Source organism: Haemaphysalis longicornis, unplaced genomic scaffold (assembly GCF_048455015.1).
Source record: "Haemaphysalis longicornis isolate Haplotype H1 unplaced genomic scaffold, Haemaphysalis longicornis Haplotype H1 scaffold_2, whole genome shotgun sequence".
Taxonomy (NCBI): domain Eukaryota; kingdom Metazoa; phylum Arthropoda; class Arachnida; order Ixodida; family Ixodidae; genus Haemaphysalis; species Haemaphysalis longicornis.
In genome coordinates, this window is record NW_027526295.1 from 226,266,891 (window position 1) to 226,275,835 (window position 8,945).

The following is an 8,945-nucleotide window of genomic DNA, read 5'->3' on the forward strand; positions in this document are numbered from 1 at the left end:
AACGATGCCACACATACCACTGTGACTCAGAAATGCCATCTTCGCTGTGACCTCACGCAATGCAAAGCCGCACGCTTGTATTGTGTAATGTAGCCGCGCAGGCCCCAATTTTTCTCTTATATTATGTGCCGAGCATCGCCATTAGCCTACATTTCTCTATTGATCGCAGTGATTGGTCAGTCACGTGTGCAGCGGTGAAGTAGACCCACCAAAGCTTTTCTGAGTGCGCAGCGAAGGATGGAGGCACGGAACCGCAGGTTCAGACGTGTCGAACTCGAAACTACTGTTTTGGCTTTTCAAAAAACGACGCATTTGACTAGAAAATAAAATAAAAGTGGCTTAATCGAGGGCTAAATATCGTCCAGGGCAAGCCGGCTGGCCCACACAGTTTTTTAGTACAGTTTGTTAGTACAGGAGTTGCATCAGTACGGAATAGGCAGTGTCGCGTTTGCAAGGGAAGTGTTTAAAGTAACCATATAGGCTAAGCAGTCGTCACACGCACAGCATAAGTGTGTCTATGCGCAGGGGGCCTTAGACGAGGGGATAATTCTCATATAGCAGCCCGGCTCTCAGCTGCGGCTTTGAAGAGTTATAAATTTTGTTTAAGTATGTTACCAGGGTAAAGTAGGCGACATCGTTTGATTCTTCGATCGATCTACGACAATTTGGCCGGCGGAAAAGTGTGTTAAGAAGCGTCGTATTTCTTGTATCCCCCTCTTGAAATGGTGAAGTTGGCAGTGTCAACACACCCGTAAATAAATCCGCAGGGTAGGGCATGACAAGTTGCGAACATGTTTCATCTGTATAAACTGCGTGACAACAAAAAAACGGCGAAACAAGCGAAAATCAATATCTCGAAGACTAATATCTTAAAGACATTAAGAACAGTAAGTGAGCAAGAGGAGGAATTAAAGCAATGCTCAGAGTCCTAGACTAGCCACTTAAGCAGCTAGAAGAATCAACAAAAAAAGGGAGAACACTTTAGACCTAATTATGGCAGCCCGGTTGAAGAGACCGTACACTTGTCCTCGTCGTGGGAGACGCAGATTGCTTAATTGAGTGTGACAGTGATAAATCTACTCGACTCGTCCCGTCGAAGGGAGAGTAGCCGTTGCGTCCCAGTCCTAAGCTTCGTCTAATTGAGCTAATTAGGGGCAAATACTGGAAGCGGGGAACGGCAAGCAATGATTAAAAACGAGCTTATCATTAGGGGCGATGCACGGCTACGCGATCGTTTTCTCCTGGGTCTGCACAGAGGCAACCTTTATCTTTGTCTTTCTTCAGTGTGTGCATAACTTGGCCCACAGAGCATTCCAAAAAAAGCTTTGCGCGCATTTGAAACTAGCGCACGCATGCGCATGATACGTATATACGACCTGGGGCCCTATTCTCGACTGCACAAATTGCCGGCAATTCGCCCATGTTTTTTTGCGTAAGCACGACGTAAGAAATCAGTGACGTGCTGCACCTATAGCTATGACGACATGTAGTGTAATTTGACAAGTCACTCATAAAGATCGCTACCAAGGTATCAAATATTGTGCAAGAAAGATATAAAAACACTTGGCATGTATTATAAAAATTAAGACGGTAGCAGAGGCTGACAAGAAAAACACCTTTCTGGAGGTCAAATTTGGCGTCAACACCACAAGGCGATCGAGTAACGTTGATCCAAAGCGAGCGAAAGGCAGATGTCGAGCTACAGAACATCACACAATTTTTTTACCGTATCTATTTATTTCTTTCAATCGCTTTTAGTAACTTAGCTGGGCTCTCTGCTTCAATGCAAGCTTTGTTGCATTATAACCTTCCCTGCCGCCACCGCCATCGTCTGCTGCTATGTCACAAGTTTATGGCATGATCACAAAAAAAGACGGCCGCGACCATCGCTTCTCTGACACATAAGAGCAGCGAAGCGCTACGCCTGATAACCGCGTAGCGCACCGATGTCGCCGATTCACTCATTCGTCAAGCTCGACTTCAATCAGCGCTGTAATGAACCAAATAGTCACTTTTCTTTGTTATTTTTCCCTTGAGTTCGATCATGTGACCCAACAGCTTACTAGGACGACTATGGAGGTAATGCCATGCATTGGGTTCTCTTTGTCATGGAGAGGCTTGTACTGCCCTCTTATGTTGCAGTTACGCCAAACAAATAATTTTTATTTTATTGCCAAACATAAAAGCGAAATACTGCACGTTATTTGTATGCTCCATGATCGCTGACTTGGAAGAAGTTGAAACTATGATTTGTTTCGGTAGGAAACATGCTTTAAACAGCGCGCATGCGAAACTGCGCCTGCTGCAAATTGCCGTACATTTATTGGCGCCGTAAGCCGGGGCAATTTTTCGCCCTATTTTGTTTGTATTTTGCGACAAAAACAGCCGACATTTTCAAGCTGTTACGTAGCATTACGTCACTTTTACGCAGGCTGAAGTTGCCAATGCATGACGTAATCGTTCCCGCCAACTGTTTAAATTACGTCACGCCTTCTCAGCCAATCACAGAGGGGGTGTGCATGACAAGCAGTATTGTTGTTGAATAGCAAAGACAGGCTTACGTTGTCATGTCCGCTGCATTTAGTCTGATTTTTCATTGCCGGCCAAGAATTATGCGCCTTTAGTAACGAGAAATAAGGCAAACTTTAGAACTGGTGTCCGTAGACGACATGAAACGTCAAAATGACGACGGCACACACAACCGCTTTGTCAAAAGGAAGCACGTGACCAAAATTGAAAGCTAATCAGAAAAGACTTCCGGCAAATTCCCAGAATTGCCGGCAATTTGTGCAGTCGAGAATAGGGCTACTGAGCGGAAATCGGTTAATCTATAGAGTCGGTCCGCCATGTGGGGCATTAATACGTTTGAATCGGCTTTTCAGAAGCGTATGAATCCATGCGAGAAACGGCTTGGAGTCTTGTTTCCCTGTAAATACACCGAAACAAATTACACCACATTCGGCTGATAAAAACAGTCGATAATACACAAAATTTGGTTCTGTTACGTAGGTATCCAGTACATTTACTCCAGATTTGCGAACACCCATTGGACAACTGCATATTGGCATACGCCTACGTTCGCTGGTGAGCATGCTTATGCACAAGAGTAAACGTGCAGTTGATTTACTTCGATGGCAGGCTACACATTTTGAAGACAAGTGCGAAAAGCGCAGGATGAAAAGGAGACGTATGAAGTGCTTGTCCTGTTTTTTTTTTTGTTTTTTTTTTTGCACATGTCTTGTAGCTGTCGCGATACCAATAGTTGCTGCGGCAGTTCATTACAAATGCTTCAGCCCTCACCCTGTACGTCACCTGCTTGTCCGGTGTTTTTCGCGCTTGTCTTCAAGATTTTACCGTATGCCAACTAGCCCACCTGTCGCCACCACTGTAATTCATTTCAAATTTTTCAGCCCTCGTCCTGTGTAGCTTTTCTGTTACAAACGAAATGGAAGAGAAGGGCCCTAGTGGAGCGCACAATACTACGCCTTTATCATGCACAGAAAACCATTGAACATTATCACAAAATCCCAGGTTCCGAGAATCTAAATGCTTGTATTCAAGACGCAAGGCTGTTTTCGTTTCGCATACACAGGGTCAGCGCGCGTGAATACAGCACGCCAGAATGACAACAGCAATAAAAGCCCCATTTTTGACTGACTTCTCATTACTTTTCCTGGTTAAGTTACCAGGAGCGTTATGTGTGCTAGATCGGTAATGACACGTGCATTACAGCTTTTAGGCTTCACCGACATCGTATTGAGAAAGAGGGGCAGGGAGGTTCGCGATAATATAAATAGGAACACCCTTCACACTTTCTGCGCTACGAGACCTTTATAGCAAGTATCTACAAGCAGCCAACATGAGCTTAGGCTTGGGAGCGTAGACAAAAGTGCGACCATAGGCAGGGATACGAGCTCGAAACAGTGGAAATCATGCGTTGTAGCTTTCCAGCGCTCCTATTCGAATGTGATAGACAACGACTTTTTTTCTTTTCGAACTTCATTACACCGTACCAACAAACGCTCGTCTGTTCACGTCGAGAGCAACGCAGTTACAGATACGAAGGTAACGACGAGACGAGATTTCAGTCCACCCGCAACCGCACTGCGTGTTCCTCTGCGCGCTTCTCCCTCCTCCTCCTCCTCCTCCTCCTCCCGCGTAAGCAATCTCCTCCTGCGATCTGACTGCTGACAGAACGCGATCACCCTTCACATAAATACAGGAAATAGGGAAGATCACAAACGTGAAGGAAGATTTTCACTGCAACCTTTCAAGTGGCTACAGACGAAAATGGCAGATTTGGATGCCTAAACAGTTGTCAGCTTGACAAGAAACGCGTGGAAAAGATAAGAAGCCACACCAGTCTACCGTTATGTCAGAGATGACGTAGCGACGCGGCAGATGTCTCGACGGAGGCATCCCTGCCCTGTCGAAAGCCAGCGGCGACAGGCTCTGAAGAAGCGCGCAGGCCGATATGGAAGAATTCGTGGGAGGGCTTTCTAGACTGGCCGCCACTCTATGGCGTGCTTCGGCGTGTCAGCTGGCCTCTCAGCTGCTGCGTGAGCGGCAGTTGGCGGCGCCTTTGATATATTAATGCGAGCGGCGAAAGGCTGCCATTGCGACGTCGCGTTACCTCTGAGGCAGCCAAAGGCTCTGCTTCTTTTTCATGTCAAAGCTTTCACTACTTGAGTGATCCCTTTGAAATGACTGGAGGTCAAGCGATATGTCGAGCCCGAGTGCGCCGTCTCGTTAATTGTTTGACGTCAATGTAAGCGGGCATGGAGGATGGCTTCAGGCATTTAGGTTGAGCACGAACGGGGTTGCTTGCTTCGCGATGAGCACCGGACAGCAGGGGATGCTGTATAAACGGAAGCATTGACAAGCGCTAAGGAAGATTTTCAGGGCCCCAGAGCTTGAGCAAACAGGCATGTCTCCATATAATGTGGTTTGGACTTTATTTGCTTGGTTTGCTTGCCTTTTCTATGCGGAATGTGTAAGCAATAACTTTAGTGCTTTAAGCAGTGCAATGCCGGCCAGTATTAAAAAGGAGAGTGATGATGATAATGAGATGGCACTTTGAGCGATGGGACACTAGTGCTTTGGCATACACTTTATAAGGAGAATTCCAAAGAGGGGAACAGCGCAACACAGACGAAACACAAGAAGAAAGTGACAACCACGAGCGCTGTGTTTCGTCTGTGTTGCGCTGCTCCCCTCTTTGGATATATGCACCAACTCGCCCAAGCCTTAACCGTTGCAAGCTTTATAAGGCGGGGATTAGGTAATATCTTAATTATTTTTCGCGCAAGTTTTCCGAAGAAAACGTATCGGTCATAACACATTAACAAGGGCAACAACCACGCGAATACTAAGTCTTGTTATGATCGTTGGCCTGGGATGCACGCAGCACCCCACAAAACGGCGTACCTCCCTCATTTCTTCTAGCGCCATGACGTCTATTAGCTGGTGTTCGACTCTATCGTGCAGTATAAGGCTAAGAAAAAAAATTTCGGGAAGACAACGGTAAGATGCCGATGAAAATTAGTTTCGCGTCTCATAAGCGAAAAGGTCCCCAAATCGAAACTCAGGCGTAATTATGGGCAGATCGAGAAATAAACTGGCTGAGCCGTCCCAACGACGTGCCATTACGACCTCTCCTCGCACTCGGCGCGTGGCGTACACGGTCCGTCTAGGCACTCCATCCGGGCAGGCGACACGAGAGCGTTAATCAAGGGTTAGGGCACGGAGAAGCACGCGGCGGAAGAAGGGGGGCGGGAAAGAAGAAATATGGATAGGAACGAGACCTCCTCATGCGAGGCCATAGAGTAGGGGACATAGGCACGGACTCCGTGCTCTTCCCGAAGTCATGTATCAGCTGCCGAGTGCGCGCGAAGAGAAGCAGCATCACGCAGCGCCACTGGCCGGGGAAGATGCCCCCCATTAGCGAGGTGGTCGGTCTCGCCGGAACGCGCGGCGTCCCTTTCCGGCGCGGCAATGGGCGGGCCCGCCATTAGTGGGGGCCCCTGGGCAGGGATGCGATCATCACCACCGCTGGAACCAACACCGACGACCGTTGCAGAGATCACGTCTCAACGGCGGCCGAACTACGTCCCAATTGAGAGACAACTCTGACTTCGCGACGCGCTTATGCCTGGGAAAACGTCGGTAAAGTGTACGTGATCCCTTGAGCAAGTGAACGCTCGGGACAAGCCCGGTCGTGGGCTTTTTGACCTACACGGTGTCCGCCAGTCGGCCACGCACGCGCTAGTGTCCACTGTGAAACACCGATTCACGGCTGCGCCGCTCGTTGCGCTGCCCGAAAGAGGTCAGCGAATACGAAAAAGAAGAATCAAATCACAGAAGTACAAAAGCCTGGACTTGATGGCTTCTGGGTGGCTGAGGCCAGCACAAGCTCGAGGTATAGTTTGAACTAGGGTAATTGCTTGGCCAGAAGAAAACAGCTGAGTAGAAATCTCTCCGAGGATTTTTTTTTATCCCGTACTGTTTGCGTGGTACGTTTGCTTCTACTGAGTGTGTTTGGTGACCAAGGTTTAATACTGTTCCAGTGATTTCGTTAATTATTGGCTTGTGTGGACTTCGCTTGATTGTGGCGAAAAACAAAATTTGCCGCTATCCTATTTTGCAAGCTTTTTGCTACAAAGCTACTGACGAAAACGGCTTTCCTATATAAATTCATAACGAGCAGCCATTCTCACCCGTCTAAAAGTGGAGCAGCTACGTCTCCATTCCCTCTATAATAACCTCGATGGTATATGTTAACAGTAGCTTCTTTCCGCAAGCAACCATTGGAAGTTCCTCTCGCGATTAAGGTGTCATTGCATGCTCCTACATTTAACCCACATATTGTTTCCTATCAAGATATGAAAACCACGACGAGTCTTCGACATAGATCAACTTTGACGAAAGGTGTAAAGTTTTTTTTTTTAAATTGTTGTCTTTGAGTTGATTTCATCCACTATTTCTCACCACCACCCGTTTCACCGGCAATTCAATTTCCAAGCCAAGGACATTTCATACACGAACCACAAAGCAAAATCGAGAGAACCGCGACACTCTTTTAAATATCCTGCACGCCCCCCGCGGTGGCTCAATGGTCACGGCGTTGTGCTGCTGAGCCTAAGGACGCGGGTTCGATTCCCGGCCACGGCGGCCGCTTTTCTGATGGAGGCGAAAAGCGAAAACGCCCCCGTGTGTTAAGGATTTCGGCGCACGTTAAAGATTCCCAGGTGGTCAAAATTAATCCGGAGCCCTCCACTACCGCGCGCCTCATCGCCTGCGTTGCGTCGGCGCGTCAGACCTCAAATCAATGAAATAAATACCCTGTACACACTATTCTAGACAGCTGAAGGTTCTCACTTCTATTTGTTCTTCTGAGTTCCCAGGTTAGCACTTCCAGCCACCTTCATTTTAATCACACCTCATTACAGTCCATACCGTACATCAAGCCTTCCAACATGACCATCATTTCTAGCAACATGCCCATCACGATTCGCACTAATAATCTTGCTGGAATCTGCGACCCGGGGGCCCTAACGCTGGACCAAGACTAACACGAATGATCTGACGTAAACAGCCGGGAGCAAAGAGATAACGCTGTCTATAGCACATCCTGGCAGCAGTGCAGCGAGCGCTAGAATTGCCTTAATTAATGTCGAACATTCACCCGTCAATTTCCCCAGCGAGAAGAGAAAAACCTAAGTAAGAAAAACCCAGGCCGCGCAACAAAACACGGCGGCGGCCAGGTTTAATTGATGCGGGCTGCCAGTGGACAAATAAAGAATAAACCGAGCGAGAAACGAAGGCAGGCCGCAGGGACACGTCGTCTTTTAATTAAGAACGGCGACTAGGCTGGAACGAAGATACATTGACGTCTTTCATTGCCCGCCCGCTGCAGGGAGCAGTAGCGCAAGATCAACATTATATTCACTGTAATCTAAGAGTGTTAGCGGAAAGTTGGGGTCGACTAGTGCAGTATTCACTGCTGCCGGCGTGCAGTTATAGTAGCGTGCACGTTGTTTACGCACGACCTCTTAGGCTAAATACAAGTGTTTTTTGGAAGCTAAATCAAATCACAAATAGCGAGATGATATTCCTCGAAGTGTTGTCAAGGGTTATACGAAGCTTATTTTGGTTCAATTTCATAAATAGTAGTCTCCGCGAGCGGCCATTCATTTGCTTCGTTTTCTTGTAATGGGAGTGTGTTTGTGGTATGATTTTGACTGATTTATCACCGTCGGCCTGCGGTATTACCCGCGTAACATGCGAAGATAGCTTTTTGTCATTTTTTTGTCCTTTCTTTGTCCAGTTTTTGTTCTTCAATAGTCGACAGTTGTGCTGTTCGAACGAATTCTGCTGGGTAACCGGAAGTCGTACTTCCAGCACCGCTACCAGAATAGCTAACACCTAAGTACACTGCAGCATGTAAGCAAGACCTTACGTGTTAAAAAGCGCTCTACTTGCAAGGAGGTGCAAACACGCACGTGCGCGCGCACACAGACATTCTTTGCTGGACACTATGTCGTTTTTATTACGCCCGCATTATTTGTTTGCAGCGCGTTTTTTACCGTAGCTCCTGCTCCCCCTATGAAGCAGCAACCGTCACGAACGCACGATCAAAACAATTCAGATGGCCGCTTCATACACTGAAGTAGCCAACTTTCCGCTCAAATACGGCACTTCCACAGTACGGCAAAAGCCACGCACTAACTTGAAGCTCCCCATCATAAAATGGAAGCGCAACCGAGCAGCCGAACGAGGGAGTTTTATTGACAGGACTGGGTGGCTCGCACGCTTTCTTTATGTTGTCAACTTTAGCGTCAAGCGCCACCAGACCCGCAGCGAGACGGCCGTGGCCAGTTTCTGACGGCTATGCATCGGCGGCGAACCGCGAAGAAAGAACAAGACCGCATTGTGCCTCCTTTTAT